At 31.3% G+C, this 18,269-nt stretch overlaps 1 long non-coding RNA gene across 1 annotated transcript; it reads left to right on the forward strand.

Moving 5' to 3' along the window:
- The first annotated feature begins 7,997 nt into the window (after positions 1-7,997).
- On the forward strand, positions 7,998-15,229 carry LOC140048490 (uncharacterized). The gene is made up of 4 exons (XR_011845077.1): positions 7,998-8,114; positions 12,746-12,901; positions 13,403-13,468; positions 13,925-15,229. It is a non-coding gene; the product is annotated as an uncharacterized lncRNA (long non-coding RNA).
- Positions 15,230-18,269: the final 3,040 nt, after the last annotated feature.

Below are 18,269 nucleotides of genomic sequence, written 5' to 3' on the forward strand. Positions count from 1 at the left end.
TGGTGCAGATAGATTATTACATACCGCAATGAATTATAATTTTTTACTATGATGACATCTCTAAAAATGTACAAAAATGATGCACTGTCAAACTATATACTTTTAACTTTAATATATGAACTTTTGGAGGAAGAAAGTTAATGTTAAGTTTGTTATTTTGGCCTAAGAAAATGTCATAATTTGTTTGATTGTCGAAATGAATTTTTTTAAATTTAATATGCAATTAATTATGGCTTAATCAACTTTTGTTCCCTTAGTTTAATAATAAATCATACATAAGATACATACACTTCAAGAAAATGAAATAAAAAATATGTGTTCCCGAGCATTCTGACGATCTATATTAATTTTAAAATTTAGCATATTTTCACCATTTTGTTAACTTACACGTGCGTAGCCTGTCACTTTTGACGTGCTCGTATAAGGCAATTACGCGTTGAAAAGTGAATAAAATATGATGATATTATTAAAGAAAGGTTGTACAACCGAAATCGGACAAAAAGAGTGCGCATTAACGTATAACGCGCAGTGCGCGTGCAAAAATCTGCGCACTCATGGCAATTTTTTAAACGCTTAAAATTGCCTGAAACGTACTCTAATTTCATCGAAAATAAATTTTGACAATTTTGAACATTTTAAGCGCGCGTACGCAAGCGTTATATGCGCTACGCACGTAATTGTATTGCCATATGATGAAATATGACCTGAAATTTATGAGTACCAAATTTTGTTTAATTGTGATTCATGCTTGTGAAGATATGATTACAAACGTGATTTCGTAAAATCGCGCTTAGACCGCGTAATTTTTGATTACGCATCGTGAAAATATAACCACATCGATTCCTGGCCATAAGGAATATACTCTGAAAAATTGACTTAAATAGATGAAACTGATATCAAGATAATTCACGGACAAAATAGTGCTAAGGAAAGAATAAATAAACTAGATTTAATTCGTCACTATGACGAATTATAGGTTATATGCATTGATTCAAATAAAGATAATTGATTGATTTAAGATATATTGATTGATTGATTTTCTCAGAATCATTAGTTATTTATAATATATGACAGGATCTTGCTAACGCAAATACAATAGCCGGTATCATAATCCGATCAAAGATCTTTCTGCGTATATAATGTCATAAACCACATTTGTGTTTTTATTTAAATTTCATTATAAATCATGTGTATAATCTATACACTAAGAAATATAATTGAACAACCAATACGGATAATAAAAAAAATCTTATTTCGTTTGGTTTCCCAAGGTGAGACTCGAACTCGGTACTTGACTGCTATAGACACGAGCAAAGAACACCGAGCCATACACAACTGACTAAAAGTTATGGAAAAATTCCTCCGTGTATTTACTATGCAGTAACCACTTTTGTGCAGATAGATTATTACATACCGCAATGAATTATAATGTTTTACTATGATGACATCTTTAAAAATTTAAAAAAATGATGCACTGTCAAACTATATACTTTTAACTTTAATATATGAACTTCTTAAGGAAGAAAGTTAATGTTAAGTTTGTTATTTTGGCCTAAGAAAATGTTATAATTTGTTTGATTGTCGAAATTAATTTTGTTAAATTTAATATGCCATTAATGATGACTTAATCAACTTTTGTTCTTCTAATTTCATAATAAATCATACATATGATACATACACTTCAAGAAAATTAAATAAAAAATAGGTGTTCCCGAGCATTGTAACGATATATATTAATTTTAAAATTTAGCATATTTTCACCATTTTGTTAACTTATACGTGCGTAGCCTGTCACTTTTGACGTGCTCGTATAAGGCAATTACGCGTTGAAAAGTGAATAAAATATGATGATATTATTAAAGAAAGGTTGTACAACCGGAATCGGACAAAAAGAGTGCGCATTAACGTATAACGCGCAGTGCGCGTGCAAAAATCTGCGCACTCATGGCAATTTTTTAAACGCTTAAAATTGCCTGAAACGTACTCTAATTTCATCGAAAATAAATTTTGACAATTTTGAACATTTTAAGCGCACGTACGCAAGCGTTATATGCTCTACGCACGTAATTGTATTGCCATATGATGAAATATGACCTGAAATTTATGAGTACCAAATTTTGTTTAATTGTGATTCATGCTTGTGAAGATATGATTACAAACGTGATTTCGTAAAATCGCGCGTAGACCGCGTAATTTTTGATTACGCATCGTGAAAATATAACCACATCGATTCCTGGCCATAAGGAATATACTCTGAAAAATTGACTTAGATAGATGAAACTGATATCAAGATAATTCACGGACAAAATAGTGCTAAGGAAAGAACTAGATTTAATTCGTCATTATGACGAATTATAGGTTATATGCATTGATTTAAATAAAGATAATTGACTTTTAAAAGATATATTGATTGATTGATTTTGTCAGAATCTTTAATTATTTATAATATATGATAGGACCTTGCTAACGCGACCACCATAGCCGGTATCACAATCCGATCAAAGATCCATGCGTATAATGCGTATAAAACCACATTTGTTGTTACATAATAATAAAGACATAAGTTAATTTTTATCTAGATTTCATTATAAATCATGTGTATAATCTATACACTAAGAAATAAATTTGAACAAACAATACGGATAATAAAAAAAAAATCTTATTTCGTTTCCCGAGGTGAGACTCGATATCGGTACCTTGAATGCCATAGACACGAGCACAGACCATCGAGCCATACACAACTGACTAAAAGTTGTAGAAAAAATCCTCCGTGTATTTACTATGCAGTAACCAGTTTGGTGCAAATAGATTATTACATACCGCAATGAATTATAATTTTTTACTATGATGACATCTTTAAAATGTAAAAAAATGATGCACTGTCAAACTATATACTTTTAACTTTAATATATGAACTTTGGAAGGAAGAAAGTTAATGTTAAGTTTGTTATTTTGGCTTAAGAAAATGTCATAATTTGTTTGATTGTCGAAATTATTTTTTTTAAATTTAATATGCAATTAATGATGACTTAATCAACTTTTGTTCTCTTAATTTGATAATAAATCATACATATGATACATACACTTCAAGAAAATGAAATAAAAAATAGGTGTTCCCCTGCATTCTGATGATATATTAATTTTAAAATTTAGCATATTTTCACCATTTTGTTAACTTATACGTGCGTAGCCAGTCACTTTTGACGTGCTCGTATAACGCAATTTCGAGTTGAAACGTGAATCAAATATGATGATATTATTAAAGAAAGATTGTAAAACAGAAATCGGGCAAAAAGAGTGCGCATTAACGTTTAACGCGCAGTGCGCGTGAAAAAATCGGCGCACTCATGGCAATTTTTTAAACGCTTAAAATTGCCTGAAACGTACTCTAATTTCATCGAAAATAAATTTTGACAATTTTGAACATTTTAAGCGCGCGTACGCAAGCGTTATATGCGCTACGCACGTAATTGTATTGCCATATAATGAAATATGACCTGAAATTTATGAGTACCAAATTTTGTTTAATTGTGATTCATGCTTGTGAAGATATGATTACAAACGTGATTTCGTAAACTCGCGCGTAGACCACGTAATGTTTGATTGCGCACCGTGAAAACATAACCACATCGATTCCTGGCCATAAGGAATACACTCTGAAAAATTGACTTAGTTAAATGAAACTGATATCAAGATAATTGACGGACAAATAGTGCTAAGGAAAGAATAAATAAATAAATAAATAAAGAAATAAATAAAGATTTTGACAGAATCAAGAGGTTATATGCATGAATGCATATAACCTAATAAATAAAGATTTTGACAGAATCAAGAGGTTATATGCATGATAATGCATATAACCTAATAAATAAATAAAGATTTTGACAGAATCAAGAGGTTATATGCATGATAATGCATATAACCTAATAAAAAAAAAAAAAAGTAACACTACAATAACAAATGCTTATCCGCTTGAGGCGGATAACCAATAAATAAAGATTTTGACAGAATCAAGAGGTTATATGCATGATAATGCATATAACCTAATAACAAAGGTTATCCGCTTGAGGCGGATAACCAAAAAAAAAAAGTAACACTACAATAACAAAGGTTATCCGCTTGAGGCGGATAACCAACTAGAACTTAAACTCGTCACTTGAGGACGAGTTTGGTTATCCGCCCGCAACAAAACCGTATCTTGCGTATTAAAGTACTTCTCAGTTATGACTTTTCCAAAAAAAAGTAGCCTATTCAAAAAATTGAAACTGCCCTTTCAGTGTAATAACCAAATAAACCCTTTTAATTAATTGTTTTCCCGTGATGGGATTCGAACCCGGTACCTCTGATACCAAAGTCGGTTGCACTACACATCGAGCCATATGAGCTCCTGCTGAAGAAAATCCGAAGAAAAAGTCCTCGTTCATTCGGTATGTCGTGAACCCCGTCGATGCAAGTTGATTATTACATAATGAACTTAAATCATAATTTTTACTATGATGAAATCTTCACAAATTTTAAACAGTTACATATTATGAAAGTGCATACTTTCAAGGTTTATATATTAACATGTAAAGAAAAAAGATAAACGTTATGTTTATTGTTTTGCTCTTTGAATATGTTTATGTTTGTTTGATGATAATTATTTCAAACATTACATTTAATTTGCAAATAATGTAGCCATCAAACACTTTTTAACATTCAAGAGTATAATAAATCAGACCTATGATTCATACACTGCAAGAAAATAAAAAAAAAATGGGGGTAACCTTGCATTCTGATGAATTGTTTCATTTTTAAAAGTAGACATATTTTGCAACAATTTCACAATTTGTTGATGTTTACAAAATTCGGTAGGGTTAAAAATGTTAACAATTGATGTGAAGCAAACGTGGCTTAAAATTACGTTAAAAAATATTTATCTGTTTCAAAGTTATGATCAATTTCAGATTTTCAGAAAATCGCGCGTAACTTACGATACGAGCCTCTTACAGCGTCCAAAAGCTTGGCTGTACAATTTCAGTTAAATGTCTATATGTTGACCAAGTTACAACATGTTATGTTAACGCGTTGCAGAGTAACAGCGTGCACAAATTTTGAGCATTTTAAAATTTCAAACGCATTTTACGCGCAAATATGAGTAGCCAATCGTATGCACCAAGAATTATTGGAGTTAAACCACGGTGTTTCAAGTAGTATACGTATGAAACGCCATATGTATCAAAATACTTATGTTTTACTAAGTTAAAACTCCGTCTGGAGAACTCGGAATAATGTGATAATATTCTTTTAGATACGAATTTTTCGATCATTACCAGATATCTTTTCAGTTATGACTTTTCTAAAAAGTATAATAACCAAATACATCCTTATATTTAATTTATTTAATTGTTTTCCCGTGATGGAATTCGATCTCGGTACATCTCATACCAAAGTCGGTTTCACCTGCCGAAGAAAACACGAAGAAAGATTACTCGTTCATTCGGTATGTCGTGAACCCCCGCGATGCAAATAGATGATTTCATACCAAACTTTTACTATGATGAAATCTTCATCTTTCAAGTTTTATTATAGGACCTAAGAATCAATTTGCATAGTGCACCAATGCATGTAACACCAGAGTGTATTAAATCATAGACTTCTGTATTTTTTTGCATAAATTGCATGCCATAGTTAAGTGACCCCAAGTTGAAAGATTATAATGAAATGAGAAATGTTGTTTAAAAACTCTTCTAATAATATCTAATATATGGGACAATATCATAATAGTGAAAACTAATGTTATCAAATTTACATTTTGCTGTGCATCTGAGATAGATCAGGTAAGTATCCAAAGCAGAGATTTGTCCCAAAGTTTTTTCCATTGTGTTCGCCTATATACTAGGATAGTAAAGTGACATTTTGATGAAAGCATTCAACTATAATGTTTACAATACACATGAGACAATTACAAGTTTGTTGCTTTGTTTTGTTTTTATTTTTGAAACATTTGCATTAGTTCAAGTGAACTAATGGATTGATTTTTTTTTTGTATTTTACATTGCACAGGCAATAAGTTCGTGAACTCTTCCACCGACAAATTTACTGATTTGAAAATGTCCATACTGCAAATCATGATCTGATCATCGTCTGTCAGAAGATTTAGTTTTCTGTGGAAAGAAAAAAAACTTGCGTTAGTGAAATCAAATGTTGTTTTATCTAAATCTGTGCTATTTGATTAAGTAATTTACATTTTGATGTTTTTCTGAATTTATATACATACTGTTCTGAATCATTTTCTTCATCTACAGCAGTAATGGTGACTGTGTAGGTTTTATCGGATTCGTCCACTGTGTGAAGAAAAGGAGAAACGTTTTCTTTTGTCATCTTGTAGGTATATTAATTGTGCAAGAAGGCGAGAAAAGCTGTAGTGATTTGGTCAAATAGGTGGATATAGACAGAACTTATCTGTCAACGTTCAATTGGCTATGGGGAACCAAAATTATCATGCTGTAAACAGTAATATGCGATTTTGAATACATTATTTGATAATTAAGATCTTACGTTTACGATTGTTAAGTCTAAAGATTTAACTTGCTGTATATCTTTGTAGATTTCGACTTCTACATTGTTGAATGTTACGGTGTTGCCGATATTTGCATCCGTTATCAGTTCACTGTGTGAGCCCCACAGCTTGCATTTAATTTTTTTGGACGGTCTGCCGTCTTCGCCGTCTTCGCCGTCTGCGAGAAAGATGTCTCGTCTTTTCCATCCAGTACCTTCTCGGATTGGAAAAACCTGTAAGGATATGATGTGTAATACTTTAATTGTCTTATTCTCAATATATTTTATCCATATGACCTTATTAGTTTAAAACAAATTAATGGGAATCTATACAACTACAATTAATACTGCACCTCAGCTATTGTTGCCTTTAAACTAATCCTCCTTTTTGCTGGCAAAATTAAAGTTTGTGACACGGTATGCTCAGGAGGGTGATAGAATTCAGTCAGCTTGGAATGCGGTATCTCAAAGGCACACGTTTGGAAAATCTAGAAAAAAAAGTGTTGTATATAAATAATGTGGATTGTGTGGTACATAGGGTAGGTAGGTAGGTATAATGTGTTTAAAGGGCAAGTACATACTTTCGATTTTTCGCTTAATCGGATGTAGTTGGCATCAGGTTTTTTTGTTGTGGTGTGTTTTATCATCCTAATGTATTTCCCTTTGCACATTTTTTGTTGTAGACTTTTTGGAATTGTTGTTTCAAACACGTCAAAGTTATTGTCCATGGTAAAACAAAAAAAATGTTCACCATGTAACGCTGGTGTGGAAAGGATATATACTGCCACAGAAGACATCTGTTGAAATATAGAAGATTTCTATGTACTGTTAGCTTATTACAGGTTGGTTACAGCGGTAACGAAAATATGTTAAAATATTAAAGTCACACAGCCTTGTTATGGATTAACTTGTAAATGATCCATTGATTAAACGGATTGTAATATTTCGAACAAGAGGACACATTTTACTCACCTTTTCAGTTTAAACCCAACAGACGATTGTGAGAGCATGGACGCTTTGAAACTTGCTTTTAAGTTGTGTTTAGCACATGCGCATATCAGTATATCGACACCTGTACCTAAAAATCATGACAATATTGTTTGGAATATGAGCATATTTCCTACGTACGTTCAAAGCCGCTTTTGTTAATATAATACAAACTTTATTTTACAGGTGGGGCCGTTGTTGCTTCTAATTTGTTCCCATCATGCATCGCGAACGGTATTTGCTAAACCTTATTGCACGATGATATGGTTCTAAGTGTCAATATAGACGAGAACTTACGTTATATTAGAAAAAAAAAGTTGTTTTACATTTATCACTTTATAGAATTATTTGCTTAAACGAAACATTTAACTTGAAGCAAGTTAATATTGTCGTTATCGTTTATTTTGGTATTTTTGGCGACAATTGCATGCCATACTTGTAATACTGTTTCGTTTATCATATCGAGCAGCATCGCCCCGGTCTAACGCACATGTTGTGATATTAGCTAGCTGGTTTGTGAGACAAGACACGAGTGCATATTAACGCATTTTTTATTTAAATTTGATACTAAGCCAAGTAAGAAACAGGTAAGATGTTTTAAGCTACTTTTGGATGTTTGTTGTTGGAGAATATTGGATTTCATGTTTTTTTAGGCTAGCAAGTTAGGCCAAGAAGGACAAAAGTCGGCACTGTACGAAGGCGGTGACCTGAATGCCAGAATCTGGGACGATTCGGCCCACTTTTGGGCTGAAACGTCTCGCTTTTAGTCTAAACCAATGATTTTTATCAAGTTTGTAAAGGTGTTTGAACTTCCTTTTTCTGGGTGTTTTCTGCAACACCAAGGCAAAGGGAATGGAACAACATGCTAGTTTTGAATAATCGGGCAAAACGTGTCTTTTTACTAGCCGTTGTTAATGGTGAAATGTGTTTAGGCTAGCGGGACGATTCGGCTCTGAGACGATTCGCCACACTTATATGTATCGGTGTTGATATGAATTTTATAAGCTTTTTCTCCCAAACTTGATTAAACTAATATAATAGCGATAAAGATGAAATAAACCAACAATTTTTAAAACATTGTCGAAAATGTTAATTTTTTAGCCACGCCACGTGGACTATGTAAATGAGTTACGCCCTATATGTTGGCTGAATAGCAAATGCACAAAAGTTTTCAAAGAATAAATTGAATATAAAATTACGTTTTTAGTAATTTATTTTATATATTATTATATCATCATTGCCAATATCAATAAAAAATGGATATTTAAACACCTTTAAAAACTTGATAGATACCACAAAAAAATGTATATAAATTTGGTCTTAAATGAGACGTTTCGGCCCATAAAGTGGGACGTTTCGACTCAAAAGTGCGTTGAATCGTTCCACCAACATTTATATGGGCTTCACTGATTTGTATAGGTAATTATGAGACTATTGTAGGCATATGCTCATATCAGTATATCGACACCTGTACCTATCGAATATGACCATATTTCCTACGTACGCTTCAAAGCTGCTTTTGTTATTATAATACAAACTTTATTTTACAGGTGGGGGCGTTGTTGCTTCTAATTTGTTCCCATCATGCATCGCGAACGGTATTTGCTAAACCTTATTGCACGATGGTATGGTTATAAGTGTCAATATAGACGAAAACTTATGTTATATTAGAAAAAAAAAGTTGTTTTACATTTATCACTTTATAGAATTATTTGCTTAAACGAAACATTTAACTTGAAGCAAGTTAATATTGTCGTTATCGTTTATTTTGTGGGGTTTTTTTTGGCGACGATTGCATGCCATACTTGTAATACTGTTTCGTTCATCAATCGGAGCATCGCCTAGTCTGTGACGCACATGTTTTGATATCCATGTTATGCGCGATTTGAACGATTTGCGCAATTTGAAATTGCGCAAAAAAAATCCTTGCGCAATTTGAATTGAAACATGTGTTTCAAATTGCGCAAGCAACGTATTAAATTGCGCAAGTAATCTGCAAATTGCGCGCAAGGTTTTTCAACAGATTGTGAAATCATGCACACCCATGTTTTTATAGTAATTTCTAAGAATGATTCAAAATTAAAGATAAATATCGCATTTCCTTATTTTAGTAGTGCAAATATTGTTATAAGTTAGCATACCGTCGAACAACCGACGAAGGAAAACGAAGCGGTGGTGTTCCACCAGGCGGGCGCGGCGCGGGCGGCCGGCTATACTACTCTAGCCTAGCTAGGGTCTGGACTACTGATACTGACTAGGTTACATGGCCTAGCTTAAACTAATATTAAAAACTTAAAAAGTGAGTATTAAACATTATCTTCATTGAAATGGTCTTATTTATTTATAATAAAATACTAAATTTTAAACTCCTCTGCCTAGGCCTAGCCTAGCCATGTATGGGAAAATTTACAGTTCGTTTTCAAATTGCGCAAAGGTGTCATATTGCGCAAGAACTATCTTGCGCAATTTACAAATTGTGCAGCGCAATTTAAAATTGCGCAAAGATTTTCTTGCGCAATTTGAAATTGCACAAGTTGATTGCGCAATTTGAAATTGCGCAAAAAAATCATTGCGCAAATTTAAATTGCGCAAGAATTCTTTGCGCAATTTCAAATTGCGCAAGGATTTCTTTGCGCAATTTCAAATTGCGCAAATCGTTCAAATCGCGCATAACATCCATATTAATTAGTCTAGCTCGTTTGTGAGACAAGACGCGATTGCATATTAACAAATTTTGGATTTGAATTTAATACTAGGCGTATAAGAAACAGGTAAGATGTTTTTGGATACTTTTGGATGTTTGTTTTACTTTTAGGCTAGCAAGTTAGGCCAAGAAGGACAAGAGTCGGCACTGTACGAAGAAGGCGGTGACCTGAATGCCAAAATCTGGCTCGATTCGGCCCACTTTTTGGCCGAAACGTTTCGCTTTTAGTCTAAACCAATGATTGTTAATATACATTTTTGGGGTATTTATCAAGTTTGTAAAGGTATTTCAACTTCCTTTTCTAGGCCTTTTCTGCCACACCAAGGCATGTACGCCATGTAGTGTATTTCAGTGTAGAAAGTAGGAAAAAAGCCACCCCTGTATAAAGCCACCACTGTTAAAAGCAACCCAACAATGGACTATACCATTTAAAAATGGGGGTGCCATGTAATCAACTTCTATTTAATTGTGTGTTATGAATAGGAATTTAGCATGAATTATAACATTTTATTAAACTTAGGACTGACAAATCTCGAAATAAAAAATATCACATAGTCCTTATACAATGAATAAGTATTGATATTTATAAACAGTCTGTCTAATTAAAAACATTACATTAAATTGAATGAATAAATAAATGAAGTACACAAAATTATATTTAATTATATCAGTTTAACAGTTTTGAGAGATAATAATTGTTTTATATTTACAAATACTGTACATTAAAAGCAAGTCTTTGGTCGCAAGATACTTTAATCGTATGGCATAACCTAGTGCAGTCATAGTTTGATTTTGGCCTGTCGGTTGTACTTAGAAATTATGTTATAGTCTAGAGTTGCTCTTTACTGTTGATTTGGTAATGCGTTTAGATGGCACTGGTTTTCCTCGCTTTACAAGTTCAATTAAAGTCACTGAAGATGCTTCATCTCTTTTGATTGCATTGATTGATGACCAGATAGATTGGTTTGTATGACCAGTGTAGTTAAGATGCTTTCTATTCCAAGATTCACAAATGTTGTTTGTCCTCGGTTCACAGTTTAATGTCAGGTGATAAACGTTCCATAGGTCTATGTCAAACATTGGTGGGATCTTTCTGAAGATACAATTAAATATTTAAATAATCATATTTAATAAAATTGTATACAGTATATTACAACATTTGGTTAAGAAAGGCCTAAAGATAAAATAAAATGTGTCACATCATGATATACAGTAGAACAAATCCGAAGAAGACATGACATATGGCTGGTATTGGTAACTATCTACTATCAAGGTTTGCTTTGAGTTATTCAGTGAGTGGTTTTTTTGCTTGCTTGAAATAAGGATATATTTCATCCTGGTGACAGAGAAATTAAGCCACATTAGTTTTGTTGTTATTAACTTTAGAAAGATTGAGACTTTGTTTATATGAAGATATACTCTAATTACACAAGTAAGTTTTAAAACATTGTGTGTATATGTTTCTATATGTTTTTTGTTGTGGTATAATTTGTTTTTCGTCACATTCACAATGTAACCCTATTTTCTGTGTTCCTTTTTTGGTACATATCATTATCATGTTTTACAACAGTGTATTTAAGTTTACAAATTTCATGTGTAGGTTAGCTAGTTAAGCCAAGAAGGACAAAAAGCCGGTGCATTGTGAGGATCCGAGACAATTTGGCCCTGAGGCGATTTGGCCCGAAACTTTCCACTTTTTGGGCCGAAATGTCTCACTTTCTGGGTTGAAACATCTAATTTTATCCAACCAATAATTATTTGGGTATTTAAACAATTTTCAAACTTAATTTTTTATGACATATTTTGGATCAGGTGCCGTTTTTTTGTGCCACTTCGACCACCTGTATGTACTATACTATTGTATATTATAATGATAAGGCTGTGGTGAATTGTTTATGTAACCTACAGTACATGGAACAATACAGAAAGAAATATTAATTAATTATCCATGGATTGTTAACAAAGGAAACTTCTTGAATAGCACACACTAAACCCAGTGTATTTAATAAACTTCAGCTTAGTCAAATATCAGTCATGATTTCAGATTACGTGATTGCCTGTTTAGGGATGCAAAATGATACTTTGTTGTATATTTTACATATTATGTTGATGTTTGCTGATTTTGGTCGAAATAAATGATTTGAATTGAAGAAAATAAATAATAAATAAAATACATTTTTTGGATCACACAGTAGTGTAATAAATTAAATTGTTTTTAACATAATGGAGAAACAAAGATGTTAAAACAAAAGAATAAAATGGATATAAAACAGACATATATAGGCCTACTGTATATTGTTGTACACAAAAAGCCTAACAATGAGTTGCTACTAATAATGATAATTTTAAAATAGGCTTAATTTATAATATTAAAATAACAAATAAAATTTGGCAGCCATAAATGGTCACGCGGACCGATTTTTGCAACCAGAAAACCCGTCCGCCGGGCCAATTTTGATGTTACCATTGAAGAATATTTCAAATTTTATTAAATTAATGTACTTTTTCTTACAGGTTGTTGGTACGTGTTAGTTGTTTTGTTCTCTTCTTCAACTAAGGATAAATTTAATCGTGGTAACAGAGAAATTGATTCACAACATTTTTTTGTATTATTAACTTTAGAAAGATTTAGCCTTTGTTTATGAAGATATACTCAATTTCATTACACAAGTAAGTTTAAAAACATTAATTTGTGTGTATATTTTTTTCTGTTTGTCTTTGTACAGTATATTTATTAATATTGATCATGATCAAGCATGATGTAGTATAGAGTTTGTATAACATAATTTAATTAATGCAGTTTTAAGTCTCTTCTTTAAAAAACTCTGTGAGACCGCAGTTTAAGTGCAGTCTATAAATACTTAGTGTTATAATTATTAGTATTATTTTAAGGTACTGTAGAAGGTCTACTGAAACATGTTTTTTCAGCTACAGTACCAAATAAATAATTTAATATGATTAACTTGTGCTTTTTATTTGATATGTATAAAAATATAGGCCTACAAATAATTTGTTTATGAGTGCAATGGTATAATTTCATGAATACAGTATTTATTAAATATTATGTGGCTCACAATTCTCCAATTAAGTGATAGGAAATCTACTTAGGTGTGTTATAATAGTAATTATGAAGCATGTTCTGATACTTAATATATATTTTTATAATTACAGGTCAAGAGAGAAATTTAATTCAACTTACCAGTTTCTGGCAGTGGCAGTTACATGTAAATCAGTGTTGTAAGTAAATTTGTATTTTAAGGAATTTAAAAAAAAAATGGTATACAGTACTGCTTAATAGTTGACAATAATACAGTATTTACACTATCTATCCCGTAAATGGAAACAAATGTTTAAATATGGATGTGTATGGTTGACGAATATGTTTTCGAATGATGATGTATTCTATTTCACAATTAAATCAGACTATTACTGAACAAAACTTTCAATTACATGTTGTTAAATTTGTTTTAATGATACCAAATTGAGGAATAATTTTTTCAGGTGAATAATTGTTTATTTGCGAACCAATTTTTTTGTGAAAGTGAATTACTATTATGTGACATTAAAATGACATATTCAACAAAAATATTTAAATAATTTTATTTTAGGGGGACAATATATGTTTAAACAAAGAAAAAAAGAAAACTTTACATTATTGCATATATAAATAATTTTCATTTTTTTTGTTTTCAGATTTGGAGTGGATAATTGTGTGAAAGAAATCAAACTTGAATACCAAACTTGAATACCAAACTCCAATAACAAACTTGAAAACCAAACTTAAAAACAAAATTGAATACCAAACTTGAATACCAAACTTGAAAACCAAACTTGAAAACCAAACTTGAATACCAAACTTGAATACCAAACTTGAATACCAAACTTGAATACCAAACTTGAATACCAAACTTGACAACCAAACTTGAATACCAAACTTGAAAACCAAACTTGAAAACCAAACTTGAAAACCAAACTTGAAAACCAAACTTGAAAACCAAACTTGAAAACCAAACTTGAAAACCAAACTTGAATACCAAACTTGAATACCAAACTTGAATACCAAACTTGAATACCAAACTTGAAAACAAAATTTGTGAACATAGCTAAACAAATAAATTAATCAAAAAATTAAATTGTAATTATAGATTAAATCAGAATATAATCTTAGAATTGTATTTATAATATAAGAATACTTTAAAGAAAGTATTTCCTCAACGTTTGAATAAAGAGAAGAAGAACTTAATTATTATATTAAATATTATTATTATTGAAATTTTAGAATACATAGATTAATTGTCATAGGAATTGAAAAAACAAGGCAAGGCATAATGGATATGTATGAATTCATAACAGTAGTTAATGATATACTAAACATACTTTATGAATGTTGTTTAAGTGACAATGTTATTAAAGAAGATGCAATTAATATTAAAAAGCAAAAAATTGTCAATACATGTGATGTTAATACTTGTAATGTCAAATCAATTGAAGATGATATTAAAGTAAATAAGACATTTAGAAGCAATTTTGTGAATTGTATAACAAGAAAGGAAATACAACAACTCTCCGGTGGTGGTGGCTCACAACGTTTAAGAAACAAGAAGGGTCGTTTTGTCAAAACCAAAAAGCATAATAATAAAGAATCACGATCAGACCACGATAAATCAGAAAAGGTTGGTGAAAATATCATTCCTGAGAAAAGTGACAGTTTAAAACTGAATAGCTATGAGGAAATGAAATATATTGAAGAAAACAGTAAAGCAACTGGTTATATGATAGCACCAAGTAAAAGACTTGACCGTAGTAGTGTTGCAGATCATGAATTAAAGAAAAGTGAATTGAAAATTGAGGGACAGACAAACGCATCTAATGCAAAGACTAGGCAGAATACTAAAGCTAAAAATGAATGTGAACAAAATAATAGTGATCAAAATATGGATATTAAAGTTTCAACACATCTATGCAATATATCTGATGATACAATTAAAGAAAGTACTCTGTGTTTGAATGTTAAAAGTAATACAAATAAAAGTTTTTTAAAACCATGTAGCATTTCTAATAATGTAACTGTAGCACAGAGTTTAAAGAACAAGAGTTGTCGTTTTGTCAAAAGTAAAACTCTTAATAAGAAACAATCACTTGATTGTTTGAAATTGAATTCAAAATTTGACGATAAAATGGAACAGGTTAGTAGAAATATTGTTCCGGACAACAATGACATTTCAGAAATGAAAACTGACGAAAATTGTAAAATGAAATGTAATGAATATTACAGTAACACAGAAGCTGGTGATGTACCAAATAGTAATAGTGAAATGAATGAATCTAGTATAACACCATATAACGATTTTGATGTTACAGATCATGAAAATAATACATGTGCAAATTATGAGTTTTCAGACGTAGGCCCATTAATAATTGATAATGGACAACAAAAAACATCCAATGGAAAAATTAAAGCTAAAAGTGAAAGTAAGCAATTGAATAATACTGATCAAACTCTGGATATCAACGTTTCAACAAATGTTGTAGACGAGGATATTAAAAAAATAGAGAAGCTTCCACCGTCAAATGATAAAGCTAACATTAATAAAAGTGTGTTCAACCATTGTAAGAGTATTACTAATAATGTGTTAGCACAGGGTAGTTTTAATCAAGGAGATTCTCGGTTTGGCTTTTCACGTGGTAAGCAGTGTGTTCCAAATAGTCTTGTCGCTATTCTTTATTCAACAATGAGAAATGGAAATGAATTCTTTACTACTGATCTTGACGAAATATTGACTCTTGGAAATGAGTTGTACTATTACATTCAAAAAGATTCCACTATGCATGAGGACCTTTTGATGATTTCTGAACTGCCGAACGAATTAGATATTTTGAATAACACATTTGTAATCCTTCCCAGTGAATCAGTGTTTGGCATTATAGATGGGGATTTCGAATTGATGGCTGAGTGTGGCGCTTTGTCATTAAATCAAGCTCTTGAACAAGAATTACACCAACATGATGCATGTTTCATGAGTTTCAACAGAAGTACATTCTCCATAATTAAACGTTTAAATGGTTTCCTTATATTTGATCCACATGCAAGAGATCGATATGGTTGTGTTAGTGGACATGGAAAGAGCATTTTAGTTTACAGTACATCTTGGCAATGTGTATACAGTTATTGTATAAAATTAGCAAGGTCAATGAATTGTAATTTACATGACACTGAGTTTGAACTGACTGGGATAAATGTTCAAAATAAATCTATGGATTCTTCTATCAGCTTAAATAATAACTGTGAACAAAAAGGATCAAAACATATCGATGTTGATGCACCTAGTACTTGTCAGTATAAATTATCTGATAAAAATGTTGATTCCAAAATTAAAGGTCAAACACATAATAGAGAGGGGGATGGCGACATTGAAATCGTTAATGTTGAATATGGAGACAAACCTGACAAGAATTTTAAATTTGTTCCACTCTTAGAAGCACAAAAGAAACACATGTGTAATAAGTTAGGCAATAATTTTGAACATTCATGTAGTGTTAATAACAGAGAGAGTCATATTGGGCATCCTCTACAGATTAAGCATATTACTGGTGATGGTAATTGTTTTTATCGTGCGATTTCATACACTATATCTGGGACGGAAAATAATCATTTGATTTTAAGAAGAGCAATTGTTAATCATTTATTGGACACTGATGAAATATTTAACGATATATATTTATCGTTAAAGAATATGTATTTAAAAATAGAGTTATGGATAATGGAACATGGGCTTCTAACACTGAAATAAGTGCGATGGCAAACTTGCTTAAAACAGATATTTATTCGTTCAATGATCAATTTTTGACATGGCAAATGTTTTCTGCCAAAAAGCCAAGAATAATAAATGATGTTACAACTGACAACGGTATGTATATTCTGTACACCGGCAATGTGCATTTTGATGTAGTGGAATCTGTCGATATCAATTCAAATTGTGTTCAGGAAACAAGAAAACTTGATGTGAATACGTCTTCGGAAAAAACGTTTTCAAATGTAGAGGCGACTCTAATGACATCTGGCAATAAACGAAAACGAATAAAAGACCAGAGCCATGACACACTGGAAGACGTTATAGAACCAAAACAAAAACAGAACAGAAATGTTGCAGGACTTTGTTCTAATAACGATATAAAGACATTAAGAAGAAAGAGAAAACAATCAGAACAAATTAAAAGACAAAACAACAAAATCCGAATGAGAATGAAACGTTTCAATGAAAATTCTAGCATAGTAGATGCTAAAATAAACAAATATCAAACCGATTCTGTATACAGAGAAGAAAAGAAACGTAAAATGAAAGAGGCCCAAAAAATAAAGTATGAGGAGGATGATTATAAAATTCAAAAAAGAAAAGAAAACAGAGAAAAACAGCAGAAACGGTATAGATGTGAACCTGTATATAACCTTAACATACGAAGTAAGACGAGGCAACATTACAACGATAATTGTGGTTACCGAACCAACAAAAAATTTAAAAGTGTACTAAATTATAAATTAAATGAAACATTTAGGCAAAACTTAAAAAAAAGGAGAAAAAAGATGTATCACAATGATTTACTATTTAGACAAAACTTGAAGCAAAAATTAGCAGCAAAGTATCGCAAGAATTCAAAATTCAGGGAAATCTTGAGGCAAAAATTAGCAGCAAAGTATCGCAATAATTCAAAATTCAGGGAAAACTTGAGGCAACAATTGACAAAGAAATATCACAGTAATTCTAGATTTCAACAAAAATGTAAGCAAATGTTTACAGAAAAGTATCATGGTGATGAAGGGTTTCGAAAAAATGTTGTGAAAAAAAGCATCAAGCATCGTGAAATACGGAAACAAAAAAAGTGTAAGTTTGATTTTGTTTTGGAAAACTTTAGAGAAACAATTTCTCATGGTCCTGAATATGTTTGTTGTGTATGCTTTAAAATTTTATTTAAAAATCAAGTAATGAAGTGCATCAAAGCTAAGTACGAAAATAGGACGTGTATAAATGAAAAGTATTTG

The sequence above is a fragment of the Antedon mediterranea genome, chromosome 1 (assembly GCF_964355755.1).
Source record: "Antedon mediterranea chromosome 1, ecAntMedi1.1, whole genome shotgun sequence".
In the NCBI taxonomy this organism is placed as follows: domain Eukaryota; kingdom Metazoa; phylum Echinodermata; class Crinoidea; order Comatulida; family Antedonidae; genus Antedon; species Antedon mediterranea.